The 25,977-nt window shown below is 34.4% G+C and overlaps 1 protein-coding gene across 1 annotated transcript in view; it reads left to right on the top strand.

Annotated features, from left to right (window-relative positions):
• The first annotated feature begins 16,857 nt into the window (after positions 1 to 16,857).
• LOC118901172 (platelet glycoprotein 4-like) overlaps positions 16,858 to 25,977 on the top strand; it is a 66,307-nt gene continuing 57,187 nt past the window's right edge. Inside the window, exon 1 of the mRNA XM_036864261.1 lies at positions 16,858 to 16,935. The gene's annotated coding sequence lies outside the window, so the exon portion shown is untranslated. The remainder of the gene's footprint in view (positions 16,936 to 25,977) is intronic.

Raw genomic sequence — 25,977 nt, 5'->3', positions numbered from 1 at the left:
TTATCCAGACTCATTAAGAAAAAATGGGAGAAGACTCAAATCAATAGAATTGGAAATGAAAAAGGAGAAGTGACAACTGACAGTGCAGAAATACAAGGATCATGAGAGATTACTACAAGCAACTATATGCCAATAAAATGGACAACCTGGAAGAAATGGACAAATTCTTAGAAAAGCACAAACTTCCGAGACTGAACCAGGAAGTAATAGAAAATATAAACAGACCAATCACAAGCACTGAAATTGAGACTGTAATTAAAAATCTTCCAACAAACAAAAGCCCATGATCAAACATTTAGAGAAGAGCTAACACCTATCCTTCTCAAACTCTTCTACCATATAGCAGAGGGAGGAATACTCCCAAACTCATTCCACGAGGCCACCATCACCCTGATACTGAATCCAGACAAAGATGTCAGAAAGAAAACTACAGGTCAATATCACTGATGAACATACATGCAAAAATCCTCAACAAAATACTAGCAAACAGAATCCAACAGCACATTAAAAGGATCAGACCCCATAGTCAAGTGGGGTTTATCCCAGGAATGCAAGGATTATTCCATAAATGGAAATCAATCAATGTGATACACCATATTAACAAAGTGAAGGAGAAAAACCATATGATCATCTCAATAGATGCAGAAAAAGCTTTTGACAAAATTCAGCACCAATTTATGATAAAAACCCTCCAGAAAGTAGGCAGAGAGGTAACTTACCTCAACATAATAAAGGCCATATGTGACAAACCAACAGCCAGCATCATTCTCAATGGTGAAAAACTGAAACCATTTCCACTAAGATCAGGAACAAGACAAGGTGCCCAGTCTCACCACTATTATTCGACATAGTTTTGGAAGTTTTAACCACATTAAGCAAAGAAGAAAAAGAAATAAAAGGAACCCAAATAGGAAAAGAAGAAGTAAAACTGTCACTGTTTGCAGATGACATGATACTATACATAGAGAATCCTAAAGATGCTGCCAGAAAACTACTAGAGCTACTCAATGAATTTGGTAAAGTAGCAGGATACAAAATTAATGCACAGAAATCTCTTGCATTCTTATACACTAATGATGAAAAATCTGAAAGAGAAATTAAGAAAACACTCCCATTTACCATTGCAACAAAAAGAATACAATACCTAGGAATAAACCTACCTAAGGAGAGAAAAGACCTGTATGCAGAAAACTATAAGATACTGATGAAAGAAATTAAAGATGATACAAACAGATGGAGAGACATACCATGTTCTTGGATTGGAAGAATCAACATTGTGAAAATTTCTATACTACCCAAAGTAATCCCTATCAACTACCAATGGCATTTTTCACAGAACTAGAACAAAAAATTTCAGTTTGTATGGAAACACAAAAGACCCTGAATAACGAAAGCAATCTTGAGAAAGAAAAATGGAGCTGGAGGAATCAGGCTCTTGGACTTCAGACTATACTACAAAGCTACAGTAATCAAGTCAGTATGGTACTGGTACAAAAACAGAACTATAGATCAATGGAACAGGACAGAAAGCCCAGAGATAAACCCGTGTACATATGGTCACCTTATTTTTGATAAAGGAGGCAAGAATATACAATGGAGAAAAGACAGCCTCTTCAATAAGTGGTGCTGGGAAAACTGGACAGCTACAGGTAAAAGAATGAAGTTAGAACACTCCCTAACACCATACACAAAAATAAACTCAAAATGGATTAAAGACCTAAATGTAAGGCCAGACACTATAAAACTGTTATAGGAAAACATAGGCAGAACACTCTATGTCATCAATCACAGCAAGATCCTTTTGGACCCACCTCCTAGAAAAATGGAAATAAAACCATAAATAAACAAATGGGACCTAATGAAACTTAAAAGCTTTTGCACAGCAAAGGAAACCATAAACAAGACCAAAAGACAACCCTCAGAATGGGAGAAAATACTTGCCAATGAAGCAACTGACAAAGGATTAATCTCCAAAATTTACAAGCAGCTCATGCAGCTCAATAACAAAAAAACAAACAATCCAATCCAAAAATGGGCAGAAGACCTAAATAGACATTTCTCCAAAGAAGATATACAGATTGCCAACAAACACATGAAAGGATGCTCAACATTACTAATCATTAGAGAAATGCAAATCAAAACTACAATGAGGTATCACCTCACACCAGTCAGAATGGCCATCATCAAAAAATCTAGAAACAATAAATGCTGGAGAGGGTGTGGAGAAAAGGGAACACTCTTGCACTGTTGGTGGGAATGTAAATTGATACAGCCACTATGGAGAACAGTATGGAGGCTCCTGAAAAAACTAAAATTAGAACTATCATACGACCCAGCAATCCCACTACTGGGCATATACCCTGAGAAAACTGTAATTCAAAAAGAGTCCTGTACCACAATGTTCACTGCAGCACTATTTACAATAGCCAGGACATGGAAGCAACCTAAGTGTCCATCGACAGATGAATGTATAAAGAAGATGTGGCACATATATACAATGGAATATTACTCAGACATAAAAAGAAACGAAATTGAGTTATTTGTAGTGAGATGGATGGACCCAGAGTCTGTCATACAGAGTGAAGTAAGTCAGAAAGAGAAAAACAAATACAGTATGCTAACACACACACACACACACACACACACACACACATATATATATATGGAATCTAAAAAAAAAAAATTAGTTATGAAGAACCTAGGGGCAGGACAGGAATAAAGACACAGATGTAGAGAATGCACTTGAGGACATGGGGATTGGGAAGGGTAAGCTGGAACAAAGAGAGATTAGCATGGACTTATATATACTACCAAATGTAAAATAGATAGCTAGTGGGAAGCAGATGCATAGCACAGGGAGATTAGCTCGGTGCTTTGTGACCACATAGAGGGGTGGGATAGGGAGGGTGGGAGGGAGATGCATGAGGGTGGAGATATGGGGATATATGTATAGCTGATTCACTTTGTTATAAAGCAGAAACTAACACACCATTGTAAAGTAATTATACCCCAATAAAGATGCTAAAAATAAATAAAATAAAATAAAATGAAGGCCCCCTCCCCAAAAATTAATAAAGTACTTTGTAGAAAAACAAGTCACAGAGCTGAAGAATACAATAATTGAACTGAAAAATACACTAAGAGGGGTTTAACATCAGAGCAGATGAAGCAAAATAAAGAGTCAATGAACTCAAAGACAGGGCAGTGGAACTCACCCAATCAGAACAGCAAAAAGAAAAAAGAATGAGAAAAAGTGAAGATAATTTAACGGAATTATGAGACAACATCAAGTGGACTAACATTCTCATTACAGTGGTCCTAGAAGGAGAAGAGAGAAAAGAAGGAACAGAGAACTTATTCAAAGGAATAATGGCTGAAAACTTCCCTCACTTGGGGAAGCACACAGACATTCAGCTCCAGGAGTACAGAGAGTGCAAAATAAGATGAACCCAAAGATTCCCACAGCAAGAGATATTATAATTAAAATATCAAAAGTAAAAGAGAAGGACAGAATCTTAAAAGCGGTAAGAGAGAAACAACTTGGTCTATACAAAGAAACCCCATATGACTATCAGCAGAATTTGCAGCAGAAATTTTGCAGGCCTGAAGGGAGAGGCATGATATATTCAAAGTGCTGGAAAAAAACAAAAAACAAAAACAAAAATGAAAACAAAAAACTTCCAACCAAGAATACTCTACCTGGAAAAGTTATCATTCGAAATTGAAAATCCTAAAGATGCAACCAGAAAACTACTAGATCTCATCAATGAATTCAGTAAAGTTGCAGGATAAAAAATTTATATATAGAAATCTGTTGCATTTCTGTACACTAACAATGAAATATCGGAAAGAGAAATTAAAGAAACAATCCCATTTACCATCACATCAAAAAGAATGACCTACCTATGAATAAAACTTCATAATGAGGCAAAAGACCTACACTCAGAAAATATAAACACTGATGAAAGAAACGGAATACCACACAAACAAATGCAAAGGTATATCATGTTCTTTGATTGGAAGAATCAGTATTGTTAAAATGATCATACTACCCAAGGCAATCTACAGGTTCAATGCAATCCCTATCAAATTACCAGTGGCCTTTTTCACAGAACTGGAACAAAAAATTTTGAAATTTGTATGGAAAACCCAAAGACCCCAAATAGTCAAAACAATCTTAAGAAGAATGGAGCTGGGGAATCACATGCCCTGACTTCACACCATAATATGAAGCTACAGTAATCAAAAGAGTATAGTGCTGGCACAAAAACAGACACATAGCTCAATGGAACAGGATAGGAAGCCAAGAAATAAACCCACCCCCAAATGGTCAAATAATCTACAACAACGGAGGCAAGAATATGCAATGGAGAAAAGACAGTCTCTTCAATAAGTGGTGCTGGGAAAACTGAACAGCTACATGTAAAAGAATGAAATTAGATCATTCTCTAACACCATATACAAAAATAAACTCAAAATGGATTAAAGACCTAAATGTAAGACTGGAAAATATAAAGCACCTAGAGGAAAACAGGCACAACATGCTTTGACATAAATTGCAGCAATATGTTTTTGGATCTGTCTCCTAGAGTAGTGGAAACAAAAGCAAAAATAAACAAATGGGACCTAATTAAACTTAAAAGCTTTTGCACAGCAAAAGAAACCATAAATAAACAGAAAAAACCTACGAACTGGGAGAAAATATGCAAATGATGCAACTGACAAGCTCTTAATTTCCAAAATATACAAACAACTTACACAGCTTAACATCAAAAAGACAAATAACCCAATCAAAAATGGGCAGGAGATCTAAATAGACATTCCTCCAAAGAAGACATACAGATGACCAACAGGCACATGAAAAGATGTTCAACATCATTAATTATTGGAGAAATGCAAATCAAAACTACAATGAGGCACCACCTCACACCAGGTAGAATGGCCATCATCAAAATCTACAAATAATAAATGTTGGAGAGGGTGTGGAGAAAAGGGAACCATCCGACACTGTTGGTAGGAATGTACATTGGTGCAGCCACTAGGGAAAAGCTGTCTGGAGGTTGCTTTTAAAACTAAAAATAGAGTTACCATTCCCACTCTTGGACATATATCAAGAAAAGATGAAAACTCTAATTAGAAAAGACATATGCACCCCAATGTTCATAGCAGTACTATTTACAATAGCCAAGGCATGGAAGCAACCTAAATGTCCATTGCCAGATGAATGGATAAAGAAGATAGGTGTGTTCGTGTATATGTATATGTATATGTATTGTGTTGGCCAAAAAGTTCATTTGGACTTTTCTGTAAGATGTTACAGAAATATATATATATATATTTATATATTTATAATGGAATATTACTCAGCCATACAAAAAGAATGAAATAATTCTATTTTATATATATTTATAATGGAATATTACTCAGCCATACAAAAAGAATGAAATAATTCTATTTGCAGGAACATGGATGGACCTAGAGATTATCATACTGAGAGAAGTAAGTGAGACAAAGACAAATGTCATACAATATTACTTATATGGGGAATCTAAAAAAAGATACAAATGAACGTATTTACAAAAGAGAAATAGACTCTTAGACATAGAAAACAAACTTATGATTACCAAAGGGGAAAGGGTGGAGGAATAACTGGGAATTTGGGATTAACAGATACACACTACTATATATAAAATAAACAACAAGGTCCTAGTTTATAGCACAGGGAACTATATTCAATATCTTGTAATAATCTATAATGGCAAAGCATCTGAAAAATAATATGTGTGTGTGTGTATAATTAAATCACTTTGCTGTACACCTGAAACATTGTAAATCAACTATACTTCAATAAAAAAATAAGTAAAAAATCAGAAGAAAAGAAAATAGATGCTAAAAAAGCTAAAAGAATAAATTACCACTAAACCAGCCTTACAAGAAATGTTAAAGGGTTTTTTTATAAAATGAAAAAAGGGTTCTAATTAGTAACAAGAAAACATATGAAAATATAAACCTCACTGGTAAAACTAAATATACTAAAGGTGGTATGAAGGTTAAAAGTCAAAAGTAGTAAAAACAACTAACTACAATAATTACTTAAGGGATTTACAACATAAAAACATGTAAATTTGACATCAAAAACATAAAACATGTGGGAGAGTAAAAATGTAGGGCTTTAAAATGTATTCAAACTTAAGTAGTTATGAACGAAAATAGACTGTTATAAATGCGTTGTTATATGTAAGCCTTTATGTGCATGTTATGATGTTGTTATATATAAGATTCATGAGAACCACAAAGCAGAAACCTGTAATAGATGCACAAAAGATAGAGAGAAAGGAACCTAAGCACACCACAAAAAATGTTATTAAACCAAAAAGGAAGAGAACAAGAGAAGAAAGGAACAGAGAGAAACTATAAAACAGACAAATAACAATTTACAAAATGGTAATAAGAACATATATGTCAATAACTACTTTAAATGTAAATGGATAAATTCTCCAATCAAAAGACAAAGATTGGGGCTTCCCTGGTGGCGCAGGGGTTGAGAATCTGCCTGCTAATGTAGGGGACACGGGTTCGAGCCCTGGTCTGGGAAGATCCCACATGCCGCGGAGCAACTGGGCCCGTGAGCCACAAATTACTGAGCCTGCGCGTCTGGAGCCTGTGCTCCGCAGCAAGAGAGGCCGCGATAGTGAGAGGCCCGCGCACCGCGATGAAGAGTGGCCCCCGCTTGCCGCAACTGGAGAAAGCCCTCGCACAGAAACGAAGACCAAACACAGCCATAAATAAACAAACAAATAAATAAATAAATAAATTAAAAAAAAAAAAAAGACAAAGATTGGCTGAATGAACTTTTTTTTAAAGATGCATCTATCTGCTGCCAACAAAAGACTCACTTCAGATGTAAGAACACATACACACTGAAAGTTAAGGGATAGAAAATTATATTTCATGGAAATGGAAACCAAAAGAAAGCTGGGGTAGCTATACTTATATCAGACAAAAAGACTTTAAACAAAGACTGTAATAAGAGAAAGAGGAGAGCATTGCAAAACGATAACAGAGTCAATCTAATAAAAGGATGTAACATTTGTACATATTTATGTACCCAACATAGGAGCACAAAATATATAAAGCAAATATTAACAGACCTAAAGGGAGAAATAGGAATACAATACTAGGAGAAGACTTTAATGCCCCAGTTATATCAATGGATATACCATTCAGGCAGAAAATCAATAGGGAAACTTTAGCCTTAAATGATAAATTAGGCCAGATGGACTTAACAGATATATATACACCATTCCATCCCAAAGCAACAGAATTCACACTCTTTTGAAGTGCACATGGATCTCCAGAATAGATTATATGTTAAACCACAAAACAAGTTTTAATAGCTTTACAAAGACTAAAATCATATCAAGCAACTTTTACAACCACAATGCTCTGAACCTAGAAATCAATTTCAAGAAGAAAACTGGAAAATTCACAAATATGGGCCGATTCCACAACATGCTACTGTGCTACTGAACAACCAGTGGGTCAGAAAGTAAAACAAAAGAGAAATCAAAAGACATTTTGAGACAAATGAGAATGGAAGTACAAAATACCAAAAGTTATTGGATGCAGCAAAAGCAGTTTTAAGAGGGAGCTCATAATGATAAATTCCCACCTCAAGAAACAAGAAAAATCTCAAACAACCTACCTTCACACTTTAAGGAACTAGGAAAAGAAAAAAACATGAGGTCCAAAGTTAGCAGAAGGAAGGAAATAAAAACAGAGCAGAAATAAATGGAGGTTAGAAGACAGTAGAAAAGATCAGCGAAACTAAGCGCTGATTCTTTGGAAAGAGAAATAAAATTGACAAACTTCTAGCTACCTGCACCAAGAAAAAAGAGGACTCAAATAAATAAAATCACAAGAGAAAGAGAAAACATTAGAACTGATACTATAGAAGTACAAAGGTTCAAGGTTCATAAGAGACTACTATTGACAAGTACACGTCAACAAATGTGACAACCTAGAAGAAAAGGATAAATTCCTGGAAACATACAACCTACCAAGACTGAATCATGAAGAAACAGAAAAACTGAATAAATCAATTACCTGTAAAGAGACTGAATCAGTAACCTAAAACCTCTCACCAAACAAAAGTTCAGGACCTGACAACTTCATTGGTGTTTTCCACTAAACATTCAAAGAGAATTGAAACCAATGTTTCTCGAACTCTTTCAAAAAACAGAAGAGGAGGTAACACTCCAAACTCATTTTATGAGGCCTGTAAAACCATGATACCAACACTAGACAAGGAAGTCACAGGAAAAAAAATTACAGGCCAATATCCCTGGTGAACATAGACACAAAAATCTCAACAAAATATTAGCAAACCAAATTCAACAACATTTTAAAAGGATCATACACCATGATCAAGTGGAATTTATTCCAAGGACACAAGGATGGTTCAACATGTGCAAATCAATCCATGTTAGACAGCAAATTAACAAAATGAAAGATAAAAAAATCATGTGATCTTCTCAATAGATACAGAAAAAGTATTTTAAAATTCAACATCCATTTATGATAAAAACTCTCAACAAAGTTAGAGGGAATGTATCTCAATATGATAAAGGCCATTTATGACAAACCCACAGCTATCATCATACTCAATGATGAAAAGCTGAATGCATTTCCTCCAAGATCAAGGGTGTCTACTCTCTCCAGTTTTATTCAACATAGTATTGGAAGCACTGGCCATAGCAGTCAGACAAGAAAAAGAAATGAAAGATATCTAAGCTGGAAATGAAGAAGTAAAACTGTCACTGTTTGTAGATGACATGATATTATATATAAAAACCCTAAAGACTTTATTAAAAAAGCTGTTGGAACTAATAAATAAATTCAGTAAAGTTGCATGATACAAAATCAAAATACAAAATTGTTGTGTTTCTACACGCTAATAAGAAACTCTCAGAAAGAGAAATTAAGAAAACAATCCTCTTTGCAATTCCATCCAGATGAACCAAATACCTAGGAATAATTTAACCAAGGAGGTGAAAGACCTGTACACTGAAAAATATGAGATACTGATGAAATAAATTGAAGAAGTCACAAAATAAAAACTTCCATGCTCATGAGTTGGAAGAATTAATATTGTAAAAATGTCCATACTACTCCAAGCAAATTACAGATTCTTCCAATGGTATTTTTCACAGAAATAAAGCAAATTGTCCTAAAATTTCTATTGAACCATAAAAGACCCTGAATACTGAAAGCAATTTTGAGAAATGAGCAAAGCTGGAGGCATCATGCACCCTGATTTCAAACTATATTACAAAGTAATAGAAAGCAAAACAGGATGTTATTAGCATAAAAACAGACACATATTAATGGAACAGAATAAAAGAGTGCAGCAATAAACCTATGCATATATGATCAATTAATTTACAACAAAGTAGCTCAGAATATACAATTGGGAAAGAACAGTCTCTTCAACAAATGTTGCTGTAAAAACTGGACAGCCACATGCAAATGAATGAAACTAGACCACTATCTTACACCATACACAAAAATTAACTCAACATGAATTAAAGACTTGAATGTTAGGCCTGAAACCATAAAACTCTTGGAAGAAAAGATATGCAGTAAACTCTTTGACATAAATCTTGGTGATAATTTTTCAAATTTTACAACAAAAGCAAAACCAAACAAATAGAACTACATCAAACTCAAAAGTTTCTGCACAGCAAAAGAAACCAATAAAATAAAAAGGCAAATTATGGAATAAGAGAAAATATTTGCAAATCATATATGTGATAATGGGTTAATATGTGAAATACGTAAAGAATAAAAAAACTCATAACACTGAATACCAAAAAAAAAAAAAGAAAGAAAAAGAAAAGAAAAGAAAAAAAACAATCTGGTTAAAAAAGTGGCAGAAGATCTGAATAGACATTTTTCAAAAGAAGCGATACAAATGGCCTAATAGGTGCATTCAAAGATGCTCAACATCACTAATCATCAGGAAAATGCAAATCAAAACCACATTGAGATCTCACCACACACCTGTTAGAATGGCTGTCATCAAAAAGACAAGAAATAACAAGTTTTGGCTAGGATATGGAGGAAAGGAAACCATTGTGCACTGTTGTTGGAAATGTAAATTGGAACATCCACCGTGGAAAAACAGCTGCAGGTTCCTCAAAAAATTAAAAAAAAAAAAAGGCCATAAGATCCAGCAATTCCACTTCTGGGCATTTTTTGAAGAAAACAAAAACACTAATTTTGAAAGATATATACATTCCCCCATATTGTTAGAGCATTACTGACAATAGCCAAGATCTCGAAACAACCTAAGTGTTGATTAAGAAATGGATGATAGAGAAATTGTGATAGATAGATAGACAAGCCAACATGGCTTTTCAACCATGAAAAGTGAAATCTTGCCATTTGTGACAACATGAACGAATCTTGAGGGCATTATGCTAAGTGAAATAAGTCAAACAGAGAAATACAAACACAGTATGATCTCATTTATATACGGAATCCAAAAGATAAAAGAAAAAAACAAGGTCATAAATTCAGAAAATAGATTGGTGTTGCCAGCGGCAAGGGGTGGAGGTAGGTGAAGTCAGTAGGGGAATCAAAAAGTACAAACCTCCAGTTATAAAATAGGTAAGTCTTGGGCATGTATTGTACAGCATGATGACTCTAGTTAGTAATACTCCATTGCACATTTGAAAGCTGCTGAGACAGTACATCTCAAGAGTCTTTATAACAAGAAATAAATTGTAATTATTTACAGTGTTAGTTTTCACCAGACTTATTGTGGTGATCAGTTCACAGTGTATAAAAACATCGAATCATTATGTTGTACACCTGAAACTAAGGTAATGTTATACAGTCATCCCTAGGTATCTGCAGGGGATTGGTCCAGGACCTCTTCGGATACCAAAATCCAGGGATGCTCAAGTCCCTTATACAAACTGGCATAGGGCCATCGGTCCTCCATGTCTACCATCCACATCCCCAGATTCAACCAACCACAGACTGAACTTCAAGTTTGGTTGAATCTGTGGATGGGGAACCTATGGATATGGAGAGATGACTGTGTCAATTATACAATTTTTTAAAAAGTGTACTCAGCTCTGCTAATCAGAGAACAAATAACAAAGACAGATGAAACTAAGTGTAAAAGCTAGTGTGACTCATTAGATACAAAGTAGAGCATTTGCTGAAAACAGAAGGGTGGAAATACCAAATATACGTGAGTCAGTCAATGTGTAAGACATTACATTTATAGGAGGCAAAAAGATATCCCATTTGTCCCCTGTCAGTAGCAAGTAAAAAACAGAAACAAAAACTATGCTGTCCATCAGGTCACTAGTTGTCTAGAGCTGTGGCTATACTTGTCCTTGTGTGTCTCCAATACAGCAAGGGTAGCATTTGACACCAAGCAGCTTCTGTATTTTGGACTCCCTTGTTCCTGAATCATGTACCCCAAGATTCAGGTACAGTGAGGCTTTCACCCTGCTTGCAACCTGTCCTACATTTGTAAACCTACCCCACCTCTCTCTGCTAACGTCTCACTGTGTATTTTATTTTATTTTATTTATTTATTAAAAAAAATTTTTTTTAATTAATTAATTTATTTATTTATGGCTGTGTTGTGTCTTCGTTTCTGTGTGAGGGTTTTCTCTAGTTGTGGCAAGCGGGGTCCACTCTTCATTGCGGTGCGCGGGCCTCTCACTATCGCGGCCTCTCTTGTTGCGAAGCACAGGCTCCAGACACGCAGGCTCAGTAATTGTGGCTCATGGGCCCAGTTGCTCCGCGGCATGTGGGATCTTCCCAGACCCGGGCTTGAACCCCTGTCCCCTGCACTGGCAGGCGGATTCTTAACCACTGCACCACCAGGGAAGCTCCTCACTGTATTTTAAATTGATTTTAAAATTATAGTATTCGACCATCTAAAGTTCTCTGAGATTTTTTGTTCTAAGACCTCTGGGAGAGTGCCTCAAAGTGTATTTGGAGGCCACTATTGCCTCAAGGTAATTTTCTACACAACTCTATAGTTCTTATGTTGGGATCAAAAACAAGTGTCTGTTTATTTGGAATAATTTAGCATGCAAAATGTGAAGAAAATATTCAACAGGCTTGCTAAATAAACAAAAAGTTACAAATAGTGCATGCAGTATAAGGCACAGATGGCAAATAAGTTTCTTTCAACATCTATTTGACAGTAGTTACCTGAAATCATTTGGTGGAGAAAGACTTAAAGTGGTTGAGAAAGTGAAATAGATAGCCCAAATCTATGTAGACCAAAGGCCATGAACAGTTAGTAAGGTCTATTATGAGAAAAGTTAAGTGAGAAAATTCATGGATCCCTAGGGGAAGGAAAAAAAATCCCTAAAGGTAACTATGAAATGGGCAAATTGATGTCTGGCTTTAACCACTGACATCGTTAAATGGAATAAACATTTATGGTCAACTAGTTTAATTCACTGTCACATTGTAGAAATACAAACAAAAACACTCAAAGTCCAGAATAGATTGATAGTAGGGTTCACTTCGAAACATTAAAGCTCCATGTTTCACTCACTTTTATATACATGCTGAATAAGGTATTTAAATATCATATGACCTTGTGAATATGTGGAATCTAAAAAAAGGGTACAAGTGAACTTATCTACAAAACAGAAATAGAGTTACAGATGAAGAAAACAAATTTACGGTTACCAGGAGTTAAGAGGGGTGGGAGGGATAAATTGGGAGATTGGGATTAACATATAAACACTACTATATATAAAATTAGATAACTAATAAGGACCTACTGTATAGCACAGGGAACTCTACTCAATTCTCTGTACTGGCCTATATGGGAAAATAATCTAAAAAAGAGTGGATGTATGTAGTATGTGTATAACTGATTCACTTTGCTGTACACCTGAAACTAACACAACGTGGTAAATCAACTATACTCCAATAAAAATTAAAAACAAAACAAAGATATTTACCATTGATGAAAATGTGCTTAAGGTACTAAAACAGAAATCAGCAAACTTTTTCTGTAAAGGACCAGATAGGAAATATTGCAGGCTTTGCAGGTCATAGGGCCTCTGTAGCAGTTGCCCCTACTCAGCTCTGTCACTGCAGCACAAAGCAGCCGTAGACGATACCCAACAAATGGGTGTGACTGTGTTCCAAGGAAGATCAATTTACAAAACAGAGGGTGGACTACAGTTGACCCACGTGCCACAGTTTGTTGATCCCTGTAGCTGAAGGTGCTTAATCTTGGTATCATGAGTAATCATTTTGAGTGGCTTGGTTAACCTGAGAGTTTCCTATAACATTACAATTATACTAACCTATCATAGCTATGTAAAGTATATGTTATGCAAAACTGGAGCTACACAAAATAGATATTCTTCAACTGACTGAATTGCTTTGCCACACCAACAATGAACTCTGGATTTTGGGGATTAGAGGCCCGTGTTACCATGTGAACGGGGGCTGCTCTGCTTGATACGATCTGAATGATTAAATAAGGAGTATTAACCGTATCTCGAATTGTGAGGCCCTCCCTTCTAGCTCAAAACTCACTTGCTCTCTTCTCAGGTATTCTTTACACTTGTTGGACAATAAAATTTTGATTTGCTTTTTTTATGGGTAGACATTTGCAAACTCAGGTTTTTAATATTTTTAAAAATCCTTCTTTAATTGGGTTTTTATTATTTTTTTGTGACAATTGTTCTTGTTTCTATTGTGAATAAATTTAAAATTCCTATATCTCCTCTCTCTAAATGTGATGGATAGAAATTTGGTTCTGGTGCCTGGGGTTTGAATTCCAGGCCCACCACTTACTGTATGACCTTATGAAATAATTAACCCCTCCGTGTCTTAGTTTCCTCATCTGTAAAATGAAGGTACTGATACCTCCATCATAGAGTGGCTTTGAGGATTAAACAAGTTAATGCACATAAAGTTCTTTCCACAGCAAATAAAAGAGTGAGCACTCAAATGTTAATTAAGACCTTGTAACTTTGGTAGATCATAGCATCTGTGAGTTGATTATCTCGTAAGTCATACTTCTCCTCTGGTAAAATTAGTAGCCCTGGAAAGATTATTCAACTTAATCAATTTATGGAAAGAGCTGAAAGTTTATTATTACCACGTTGTACTGTTATATCTTGGATTTGAAGTTACCCTACTTACAAGCTAATAAATTAGCCTAAATTGTTCATGGATGTTGGCAAAAGACTTTATTACAGTTCAGTAAAAAGCACACGTCAGTTCCCCTGGACCTCAAGTCTCACAGGGGAGATGCAACAAGGTCAAAGGGATACTGTGCACATCATGAGATGGTATTGCAGCTCAGGAAGACTGAGTTTCAGGAATCCACCACTTTGAGAGCGAGCAGTAAGCAAGGCCTCTTATGGTTTGGGGGCAGGACTGAGACATTACATCATTCCTCCAGGTTCACCACTGCAAACATTAAGCCCAAGTAAAGGCTCATGTAACGAGCAGTTAGCGCCTTTCCTTCTTGGCATACCCAGCAAGACACATAGGAAAACAAGAAGCCCCACGGCTACTACTTCTTTCAGCTCTACACCAGGCCCAGAAGTGTATGATAGGTTAATTTTTCTTTACTCTTTTTAGCTCTATGATAAAAAAATTTGGTAAACTTGGGTTTAACAACATTAAACTGACTTCTTCTGGGGAGGCTTTTCAGAGTGATTACTGTGCTGTAAATCTCCAAGAGGAAAAAAATTTTGTTTAAGTTTTTTTTAATTGACTTATGGTTGACTTATAATGTTGTGTTAGTTTCATGTGTACAGCAAAGTGATTCAGTTATACACATATATTATTTTTCAGATTCCAGGAGGTAAAATTTACTGTACAGTGTTTCCCAAAGTTTTATGACCATGGATTCCTTTTACTTAAGAATAATTACTTACGAATACAAAGCGCATTTTTCAAAAGTACTGTTGGAGATTGCTATGTTGCTTGCTTCATACAATTTATTTCCTGGTCGTTTAAGAAAAATCACTATAATACCCTTAATCTGTGCAGGAATATAAAGCACCTAGGGCAGAAAGCGGTACATGTAAAGTGCTCAGTATTTGAAATAGTTGCCTTCCCTCTTCTGTGGCTTTCTCTGGCATGCTAACCTTAATCATCTGATCATGGTAGTAACGGCATTGTTTTACTAACTTTTTGTACCATATAACACATTCGTGGACTACACAGCTACCATTTTTAAGTGAATGCTAAACATTCCTTTAATTCCCTGCCGTAACTTTCTGAAATTCTTCTCTTACTCTTACATGTGGGATATCTTACTAATGATTATCCTTCCTTTACATTCAATACATCGTCACTCTGTGGCAAACTCTATTCACCACTGTACAATATTTAGATTACTCTATCATGACATTCAGGGGACATCAATCGGTTAACGCCATGGCAATTTTGCTCGTAAAAAGAAGTTAAGGAGTGTTATTAGCTGTGGCAGATGCAGTGGTAGCCCCAAATATTTTGTCCACTCCCCTGCATCTCTCAGACCCCTACAATTAGGAGCAGCTTTGCAATAAATTCTGGCTGATTGTCCATGGATGGAAGCGCCACAAAATACTTCCTCAGAAGCACTGCAGAGCATGCTTATCAGCTTATCAGCTGCTGCTGCACCTGACCACGTGCAGATGAGATGGTGGGCTCCCATCAGCTTGACTTCCTGGGGGATCGTGTGGAGCACAGCCCCACCAGCTCTCAAGTGTGAGGCACGTGTTATGAGAAAGAAATCAACTGTTGTTGCGTCAAGCCATGGAGATGTTGTTAAGTTATATTATCATGAAAAGAAAACCAGTTTTGAATAATGAAAGATCCCCCAAAAGCTGGACATTTTTAGGGTTCTCTTCGAAGCCACCAACAGCCTATATACTACCTGTTTGATAATATGGAAACATTGAAGATCCTTGTATTTGAGAATTAAGATATCCTGTAGTAATGTTAACTAAATGGTATCCCTTAGAACACTAATTTTGGGATATAATAATACATACTATATGGGAAAATTTGGTCCTCTGGGGAAATATTTGGGAAATATGGCAAACTAAATAGCCCTCTTGGAGAGTCACTAAACATAAAAGCATGATATATGTTCCAAGACACCAATATTCCTTTAATCCAATTTTCTAAACGTAAGAATGGAACACAGTTTTTTCCATTAAATATTTGGGGTAGTAACTTACAGAATTCCAATGTGGGAAAGCCAACGTAAAGAAATGTTTAGTACTTCTTTTCAATAGGGCTGCCAAGTGATAGAGGGATTATGCGTATTTTATATAGTTCAAGAGATCCAGATAAATGGGTACAATATAGGGAACATAAAGAAGATATATGTTAGCTCAAAAAAGAAGCCTCTTTACTCCTAAGAAAGTGCTTGGATGGAAATAAATGGGGACAACCCTCAACTGCAGCTGGCAGCAGTCAAGCTCCAAATGCAAATAGATTATTTGTGTGGGTCCCTAAAGTACCCGAACCTTAACTTCTCAGTCATGACAAAAATTTCCTGTTACATATAAAATTTTGAAGCAGATAAACAAAGGGAAGTACAAGATGCACACATACACACAAACATACGTGTGCATGCACACACGTGCCTATGTGAGTGTGTGTATATATATATGTGTATATACATATATACGGTGCATATAGATAAGAACGTAAAAATGATTTTTTTCCCCTCTCCTTAGAGGGTTGAGTCAGCTTTGCAAACAAGTCAAGTAAAAATTAGGTCTGCCAAGATTATTAAGAGGCCTTTGACATTTACATATTGATCTAGCCCTGCTCACATGAGAACTATCCACGTATACAGAGGTGCTCTCAATTTAACCTGTCTTCTACACACAGTTCCTACCACGGCTTCTATGAAACATATGTGTAAGTTTATTTTATATCTTTGATGCAGTAGGTTTACTTTCATCCTGTGCTTTCGTTAATTAGACAACATGGCTTAAGTCTAAACTTTAATGACCTTGATATTCTGCATTTTATCTTTAATGATGTCCTTGAAATTTTCTTTTAAAAGTGATATAAAAACCTCAGTTTTAATCTCTCAAGCTTTCACTGGCATTGCTGTTATGTCCTGTGCATTTAATATTCTCTTTGTAAACTATGTATGTGTATATTTATATTTATTTTTATTCCTGCATGTGAAGCCCCTCCTCACCATATAAAGCAGATAGAACCTGCCATTGGTTTAATACTTCTGTAAATGAACAAGGCAGTGATTGAAAAAATAGATGTTTGTTTATGTATATATATACACAAACACAGCATGTGTGTTATGCATGTGCACAAATATGTGTGTGTAAATCTCCATGATTAGTTTTCCCAAGGATTAAAGTGATAAGATGAATTTTACCTTATTGTTTTGCACTGGTAACTAATGTTTTGAGGTACTTTACAGTGTATGTGTTACAGGTCTTTAGAATGAGTTTTGTTTTATTTAATCTCAAAATAATTCTATTATTTGCCACATACAGAATATGTTCATTGTCATTCCTTGTTTGTTGAATTTAGATATAATTTTCTAACATAAGGTTATTTAAAATTGTTATTCAGTTTATACAAATGTCTGAAAAAGAATATGTAAAGTTAGGAATTGATCAAGAACTCATTTATGTATATTTTTTTCTTTTGGGAAAGAGTATAGGCTCTTCAGTCAGTCTATCAGGGTTTTAATCCTTGTTTTGGCACACGTTAGCTGTGTGACCTCAACTAGTTGTCTAAAGAACATAGTAAGGTGGTGTGGTGGGTCAACGAGATAACCTATGTGAAACACTTATTTCAACAACTGGCAGACAGAAAGCCCCCAGTACATGTTAATTCTGTTACCTTATCATCATCATAATTTATAGGTCTTTGATTGCCCATACAATCTAGAATTGCAAAGCATATGATACTAAAATTCTTTTCATTTGCTAGACTGCAAAAATAAAATGAATCAAACATTTTTATCTACTATATAAAACCTGCATACATCTTTACATTTTAAATTTAAATCTACCATATGATTTGATCTTCAGCTTGAGGCTGTAGGTAGGCTCTGTAGTTATTCTCTTTGACAAGAAAGGAAATCAGGAATATGATGACTGTGTGCTGCCCAGTTCACAAAACCTATTATTATTAAAAGAGCTGTGGTCAGGACTTGGGCTGTGTGATTCCTCTTCTAGAACTCTTACTATGCATACATTGTCTGCTTCTCAAATATGTTGTAATATTTACAATTACTCAACGTACTTTACTCTTCCTCTTTTACTTCACAAGTGATAAAGTCCATGAATCAGCTTATTTAGAAATACTGTTCTAAAGGAGTTTTTGAAACCCTACAAATGCTAGAAGAAAGTTTGTCTGTTATTTTTTATATTCTTGGAGAAAGCCTTTCAAAGCATGACACAATACTTAAAAGTGAAAGTTAATGGCCTAAAAATTGAAATTTTCAGTAATTTAAAAATACAATAAAAATAAAGTTTAATATAGTCAAAAAAAATTTTCAAGTGTCAAATGTAAGAAGAGCGGCTATTTCATTATTAGTTAATAAGGAAAGGACAAACAAACCCACAAGAAAAAAAAAGATGAGCAAGTATATTCTCAGAAATATTTTAAAATATACATGACAATATACTTAATAGGTTAAAACGTCAGTCAATTAAATATTTACCAATAAAATAAGCACTTGTTAAAAACTTAAATTTCAGTATAAACCAGTGTGTGTGATGTATGGAAATAGGCATTTTCACACATTGCTGTGTACACGTAGGAACAGAAATTAGGTAAAACTCTTCCTACCAAAAAAATAAGTACGTATTTTTGACCCAGAAATTTCACTTTTGCTGTTTACTAGTGCCCAAGCACATAAACAAAACTATACAGACACGAATTTTTAGCATCCTTTTTGTAAGATCAGAGAACTAGAAAAATCAAAAGTTCCATTAAACATGGTCATTTGAAAGAGAATACTACATTTATTATGGACTATTTTTCAATAATGGAAAAAGAGAGAGTTAACACTATCCATGACATGAGAATATCTCCAAGGCACCTGATATTAAAAGAGGCAAGTTGCAGAAAGTATGATTCAGTGTGTGTACTAGTCCGCATACATATGTATATAAGTTTAAAATTCTTAAGATAAATGGAGGGTATGAGGACACACCTGACATCGGTCACTTCTGAGGAATAGAACTGGTGGTTGAACGAGACATCTCATTTTATACCCCTCTATAATTTTCAATATTTTTTACTTGTCCATATTACTTTAATGAATTTCCTAAAATAAAAATTTGCCAATGATCACATAACAATTATTTATTCAACAAATACTATATGTCAGGGTCTGTGCTAAGTCCTTCATATTACCACTCTCGATCTTTACAACAATGCTGAGAGGGAGCTATTTCCACTATGACTAAGAGAGGTAAGGTAGTTAGCAACAAGTCACACACTGTAGGAAGGGAAGAATTTCAAATTCCACTTAGGTCCATTCACTTCCATAGCAGATGCCCTTCACCTCAAAGCACTGCCTATTTGTGTTACAAACTAGCAATATAATAACCTTTAATTTCTGGTCATTCTCACTCCTTTCAAAATATTATTGTGGTTGTGATAATCATGTGTGTGTCCATTCATTCAACTGATTAGCAGCTATGAGCCTGCTCTGTGCTCTGGGGATTCAGCAGTGCACTAAACAGATAAAACTGTCTCCCCTCCCACGAAGCCAACATTCTAGTAGATGCAGAGACAGGACAAAAAAATAGGTCAAATGTATGTCTGATGAAGATATGTAATCTCCAGGAAACAGAGCAGAGAAGGGAGAAAAGGGGCAGGGGCCCGATGGGAAGGGAAGCATTTTGTTGCCTCATAATCAGGTCACTGTCAAGTGCTGCACACGACTTGCCTTAGTTAGTTCTTATTGTTATGCCCTGATTTAGTTTTCTCCATTTTTTGATTAAGAAAATAAGAATAAATTGTTAGTTAACTCCTAATCCCCAGTCAATATAGCTAGCACCTGGTAACATCTGATTCCAAACCCTAAGTGGTCTTTCAGGGAAAAAGAGTTCCCAAAGCACTGTGCCTAAGGTGCCTTTAGCATGTGGACAATTTTAGCTTTCATTCTACTAAATTTGTCTAGAGCTCTAGTGGATTTACATAAGGCAAGGTATATACCCTCATAAAAAATATCCCTTCAAAATATTGCACATGCATAATCTTTTAAAAATGGAAATCTCAACATAAGTTAGAAATGGATACAGTATTTTTCTGCCTTATTGCTCAAGCAGAATATTTTGCTCGAAATATAAAAATATGGTTGCAGATTTTACATAGCTCTACGTTTTCAGAGTCTTGTGTGCTAAGCTACTCAGGAACTGTTGTCTATGGGACTGAACACTTAACAGCTGTCTCTGAGAATGTAAATTTGATTCTCTGGTTTGCTCATGCGAGGGTGTGACATTTTCCCCTCCAGAAACAGAGGATTTGGATGGCATTAAGCTACTGATTAAATAGTGATCCAAGTAAGTCCAGTGTCAACTTAGGAATCTATTTTACATGTATTTTTTTCTGAAATATCTATCTCTAATAGTGTTCATATTTTCATTGTAATTTAACTATCCTTTCAATATATTTAAGATATGCTGTTTAAAATAGCATCTGAACTCCTGTGTTGGTAGACTATTTCTGAATTGTCACAGAGGAGGGTGTGTGTATGTGTGTGTATTTGTGAGAATTAAGACTGAGAAAGAAATGTGTCAAAGCAGTTTAACTACAAGAAAATACATATTCTTAATTAAAATATTTATTAAATTAGCCTTTATACTACCTTTTTATTAATACAACAAAGAAAAAGGTCACAGTTATAAGGGAATCATCTCCTTAAATTACCTGAAATCCCTGTTATTCTTTTTAAATGAAAAGCATAAATCATAATGAGATTACACAGGCCATTTCTACTTTTTCCTAATTAAGTGATCTGACATTTGAAAAAACCCCAATATACCTAAAGAATTTTATAACTTATTAATTTTTAAATAAGTGTGTCAGTCAAAAAACCCTGGAGAAAGAAAGCAATGCTTGAGGAAAAAGAGTGCTTTGGATTTCTTTCCAGTTGTATTGCACAGCTAACAAATGAGAGGATCCAACACAGGCCCAGAAGGGACAGCACAAGCAATCCAGTGAGGACTGGTTTAAACAGGATCTAATGAACTAAATATATTTCTGCCTGTTATTGTTAGGTTGTTGTCTTTCAAGTTTGACTTAGAGGCATTTATTCAGCTAGCCTGTCTGATAGATGACAGTTTAACCTTCTGAAGATTTTGATTTTTGCCTGTATGTTTCTGAGAATTTCTTTGTAAAAATGTATTTTTAATATTGAGGGTCTTTTGTTCTCCCAAAGTGCAAGGCCTTTTATTTGGTTAGATTTTAAAATAATGACTTTCTTTTAAACTAACTTATGAATATGCTTTTTTATATTAAAGGGTCATCATAAATAGTAGAATTGTTTAAATGTTATGTAACAGTTGTCTTTTTATCTGAAGAGATCTAAGAGAAATTTAACTTTTTTGGTTTTCATAGAAGGATTTTGCTGTGCTCATGAAACTTCTGTACAACTAACAGAAAATGATAGTGAAGAACTCCCAGTTAGAAAAATAGGCTATTTCCTTTTTAAAGTCTGTTTGTCACCCTTGTTGACTGACAGTCTCCAGTCATTTTCGCAATTATTAGCCTCAACACCCTTTAGATTAATGCTGTATAGAAAAGTACGTTTTATTTAAATGTCATGAAATGAGTTTTTCAAGCTAAATCATGCAGGAAAGTGAGACTGATAATTCTCTTTAATTATTCACTTTAATTCCCCAGACGCAGTTTATCACCCGGAATAATGATTGTGTAGTAAAACAGAGTATATTAGAGGCTGTTCAGCAAGTTAGTTCCTTCTGTCTCTCTGGCATCTGATATACTTGGATAGAAAATGGCCAAAAAAAAAAAAAAAAAGTGCTGCAGAGGATCTCAGATATAGGTAATGGGTCCTTACCAGAACATAAAAATAGACCCATAGGAGTCATATCAGTGGTGGGATGTGTGGGGGGTTTTTTTTTTAATTCCTCTTGTACCAAACCACTCAGTGGGATCTGATGTCATCATTTATTTTTCTTAAAGCATATTTAAACTCTCACACTTTATGTAATAAGGATTTCAGTGTAGGGTTTTTCTGCAGAATACCATTTGGTCCTACAAAAATTGATTGTTCAAATGTCGGAGCATGTGACTGAAAAATCCTTCTTAACCTTTTTAAAGGTGAATCATAATTTTTTTTTAAATAAAAAGATTTCTATTTCCCAAATTAATAGGATATGACACTACTATATAAACACTCTTAAGAAGTTATAGAACAACAACAGCAAGCAGGAATTGTTTTCTTGAAGTTATTAGGCTTTTTTAAAAAATTAGGTTTGTGTTGTTTTCCAAGTTAGTAATCTTCTTACCTTTTATGTTTAAAAAAATATTAAAACCTTGTCCACTAGTCTATGACATTTTGGTTCTTGATGTTTAAAATCTTATGTTTATCTGTACATATTTATTAATATTTAAAATGAGGTACTATCCAATTTGATTACTGCAGAACTTTCATTGTCTACTTAGGCTATTTATACATAATTTTTAATTTAAGTTATGAATAAAAGTCAACATTAATAAAAATTAGTATAGTGGAATTAGTTCTTATAAATGATTTGACACTCTTACGCCAACATGCTTTCTAATATGCAATTATTAACTAATTATTTTAGAGAGTTATTAGTTTAACTTTCTATCTAAATTTCACAACTTTTGGTGAACCTGACTTTGTCTACATGGCTAAACGCAATGTGTTCTTTGGCTATGTTCTTTTTAAGTGAACAAAGATACTGTAATTGCTACTGGGAATGGTAAATTATATTAATTCCAAATAAGGATTCTAGACTTAATAATTTTGTATAAATTATATAAAATTTGGTAGCAGAATAAAAACAACTCAGAATTAATGATTTTGGCTATTTAGGAAGCTTATTACAAATATCAGTGAATTATTTTCCCGAATGATGATACCAAGTTTAGATAACAAAAATCATTCTGAAGAAATTTAAAGTTTTAATTTAATTAATAAGTGAATTCATACATAACTGTAAATGGCATAAATTCTCTATATCTCAGTTTCTGGAATTATCAAGTTACATATTGAAAGATGTTTTCTAAAATCTTGTGCATGCACTTTTCAGTCCTTTCTTTACTATGTAGTTTTAAATTAGTAAAAGAAACATTGTTTTTAATATTGGTTCAAAAAATAATCCAAAAAATTTACAAAAATTGTTATGTAGATAGTCCAGTGGTCGACTGGATTTTATGAGAGAAAAAATACATAGAAAAATTTTTTTCATTTATCAGAATCATTAAGAGGCTGGAAAAATAAATCCAATACATAATCATCAGATAGCAGGTTAACCTGGGAAGAATCTCAAAATTACAATTGGAGAGGTATTTGGACAGAGTGTACTGAAAATTTTGGAATTTACCTTGAAAGTTATAGTTGTTACCCGTATTTTTTATGAAAATATTTGGCGAAGTTTACTCAAACATATTTGAATCTTGTGGATTTTTTGGTCCTGAAGGAACTGATTCTGTAACTATTATCTGATTTAATCACAAGGTGTTTTAGTTCAAGTGGGTGTTTTAGGCCCAAGTCATAGCTGAAAATTTCAAGGAGCGTTGTTCTAAGCCAGAAGCTGCCTTTTTATTTGCATGATAGTCTTAGTTCCTGTATACATAAAGAACAAATCATCTCATCAGATTTTATGGTAATCTAAGTGTTTTGCAAATAATCATTCCTACTCGTGTAAACTATATATATTTATTAGATTTTTAAAAAATAATACTTGGCCAATATGTGATAATATTTTACTGTTATGATTGTTCAAAATAACACATCATAATAACATTTGAAATAAAAATAACATGTGCTGTGATAGGAATCTTTATTCATTATCTCATTTAATTTGATCTGACATTTGCAATCTTATATGATGTATTCTATCTCCAGTTAGAGAAAATTGAGCCACAGAGAAATTATAATATTAAGACCCAGAATTGACCTAAATTACTTAACTTTATAGCCCAGAATCATAACTCTTGAAAATTGTATAGTATCTTATTATTTACAGTAAAACTTGAGATAGAAAAAAACAGAGAATAGGATTTCTGTCTTGGATTCATCAAGAATGGCTCTAGATAATCCTATTCGAACCAACATGACTCTAAGAGAATCATTTCAAACTTATAGTAATCCCTGTAAATCAAGTACTGCAAAAAGTACTGTAAAAGATAGGCTTATTTCTAGAAGAATCCTTAGTATAATATAACAATATAACAATAAATATAGTATTTATTGTTTTAATTGTTTAAGACTGTGACCAAAACAAGCTGTAAGTTGTAATATTTGAGAGGCATAATTTAGTGAAGTGTATTATTTTATATTATAGATGTCTATAAATGTTTTTCTATTATATATTTTTAGCTCCACATATTCTGATAGGATGGAAATGCAAAAGTAAATTAGAAGGATTATGGTAACTTCAATAAGAAAAGGTGTTGGAGATCTCCTAATCTAATTATTTAAATATTTTCTACAGAGCCCTTGGGTTCTGTGGGGATGACTCAGAGCCCAAATGAGATGTGACTGGAAAGGGCAAGGGCCACAGTTCTTGCTAACTTTGACCAGAATAGCTGTTCTTTTAACTATCTTCATGTATTGGGATTGCACGTAAAATAAGTACTAGTCTAATGACCTTCTGTTTCCACATAATGAAACACAAACAGATTTAAATGATTGATTTAACTAGCTTGACTGTGAATCTGCATAATACTCATGTCTAGGGAATCATGCCTTTGTAAACACACCTAGATATCATGTAAAGTAACAGTGTGAAAAGGAACTTAATTTTAAAAGTTAATGTTCATCATTCATATTCTACCTGTTGTTGCATTAATCATAACCAAAACGCTAAACCTGGGTTTTGTGGGCAGATACTGTATTTATTAGGTGAGGAAGACTGTGTATCAAAAGAATCACAATGTGTGTCTAGTGGAAAACAGAGGTGTGTGATCTGGCTTCCTATTCCAAGGAAAAGTGGAAGGAAGGCTTATGGATAGAATAGGAAATTTGAGATACTCACTCATGAGTACAAAAATGTCATACAGGTCCTGGTATTCATTTGTGGTACAAGTATGTACTCTTGTAATCTGAAACTGTTTTAAAGTTTTGTAGTTCACATCCCAGGAAATTTTACCTCTGGCCAAGCCTTTCATTGGGGGGGTTTCCCAGGGAACAGAGCTCTATCCACACATCTGAATAATTACAGATTCTCTGGGAACGTTCTCTGATTTTCTGACCTCTTTACTGGACATGCTTCTTATAGCTCAGTCTCAGTTCCTACCACCAGGTTTCCAACATAGTGGAAAGGCATAACGCTCATAAGTTCATCGTAGAAACACTCCGGAGATATGACAGCAAAAAAAGAAACAGAAAAATTCTATTTCCTCTTTCAAAGATAGCCCACGTGTAGATATACTCATGAGTTCTACAAATGAAAACAATCTATGAGCTGACACAGCTAATCTCCCTATAGAGTCAAGAAAGGTATGTAATAGGCGGTATCTTAAAACATGCTTTCTTATTTTCTCTTCTTGACCTAAGTCCCAATAATTAGTTTTCTTTCCTGTACCTGTGATTATTCTTTGTTTTCTAAATTTAAGTACTTTAAGCAAGCAGTAAATTACTACAGATATCAATGTCTTATCTATTTCTTATGATGAAGAAATAACAATAAAGAATAAAATTTAATCTAATTAGTAGGTAAAATAGATTTTAATATGTTAGAAGCTACACTATGA

The sequence above is a fragment of the Balaenoptera musculus genome, chromosome 9, assembly GCF_009873245.2.
Source record: "Balaenoptera musculus isolate JJ_BM4_2016_0621 chromosome 9, mBalMus1.pri.v3, whole genome shotgun sequence".
Taxonomy (NCBI): Eukaryota; Metazoa; Chordata; class Mammalia; order Artiodactyla; family Balaenopteridae; genus Balaenoptera; species Balaenoptera musculus.
Note: the sequence above shows the minus strand (reverse complement) of the source record. Positions and strands in the feature narration are given on the sequence as shown.